Here is a 1,278-nt window from a genome sequence, read left to right on the forward strand (position 1 = left end):
CCACCTTTTTTTTTTTCTGGATAGGTTGAAGTTCCTCTGGGTCCTTACTTAAATTGAAAATAGGTTATTATGCATGTTCGCAAACAATATGTTGCTGAACGTTGAGCCCTACAGGCAAACCTTGTCCAACTAGTAGTATAGACACCAAATTCTTACATCATTATAATTAAGCCTTATTGCAACAAAGTTGCATCCAGCACGGAAATAGCTTTGCTATGAGAGTACACCCGTGAGCAAAAGTATACGGGCCACAGGGTCGCCGAAAAATGGGATTTTCTTCGTAATTAACAAACATAAAGTGATATTGATGATTACACTGAAAAGTTTGCAGTGTCAAGTTTGGACTGCAGTCCTCAATTACAAGTTGCGTTCATAGGCAGAGAAAAAAAACTGCTTTCTCGCGCAAGCCCCTAGTCCGTATACTTTTGCTCACGGGTGTACATCCTGAAAAAGAAGTATTACCGGTCATAGGCGTATTTACCCGTGATAAGGGAGACACTTGCCCCCCTCCCACTGCCAGAAGTGGAGGGGCAAAGTAGGCCATTTGTGCCGCCACGCACAAATGTCAGAAAGTGGGTGCTTTTGGCTGCACACTGGAAAACGCACCAAGCCAACAGCTGCGGCCAAATTTTTTGTGTGAATATGTTAGCCACATGAGCAATGCTTTCCTTTATTACGCATCCTCCGTTTGCGCAGTGAGGATTGTCTTTCGTACCTCGCTGCGAAGAGCTATAGTAGACGAAAGGAGTGCATCATAGATGCTGGCATTGCAGAGAAGGCTGGCGCAGAGCAGTTCCCGCCATAACAAATTTCACGTTGCGCTTCTTGCGTCATGCCCAGTTTTTTTTTTACTGCATAATCTTATTTGCACAAAATTTGCTTGCTGGTTACCATGTCTCGAACCTGTTCTTTATTTTTTGCTTTTGTACTGCATTTTTCAATGTTCCGCTGGATAATGCTGATATTTCACAATAAGAACCTGTATAGCGAAACCTTAGCGTGTATCTAGATTTCCTTATTGATTTTTCATGAAGAGCCTTACATATGTGCAGGTAAATGTAATTAAATATAGATGTTTGTACATGTGTAGATGTGAATATGTTTTTTACTTCTGTGACCCATATTTGTATTTGCTGTAACTGATGCCAATTGAAGGGGGAAGGAATCCCGTCAAGCCTGCTATTATGCAGTTTTTTGTTCCTTGCCCTTGCATTTTTTTTCTTATTTTTTTTTCTTTGTAAGAAAAGCAGGGAAAATGTGAAAATAAAGTTGAAAGGA

This window comes from Dermacentor silvarum, unplaced genomic scaffold, assembly GCF_013339745.2.
Source record: "Dermacentor silvarum isolate Dsil-2018 unplaced genomic scaffold, BIME_Dsil_1.4 Seq796, whole genome shotgun sequence".
Classification (NCBI taxonomy): Eukaryota; Metazoa; Arthropoda; class Arachnida; order Ixodida; family Ixodidae; genus Dermacentor; species Dermacentor silvarum.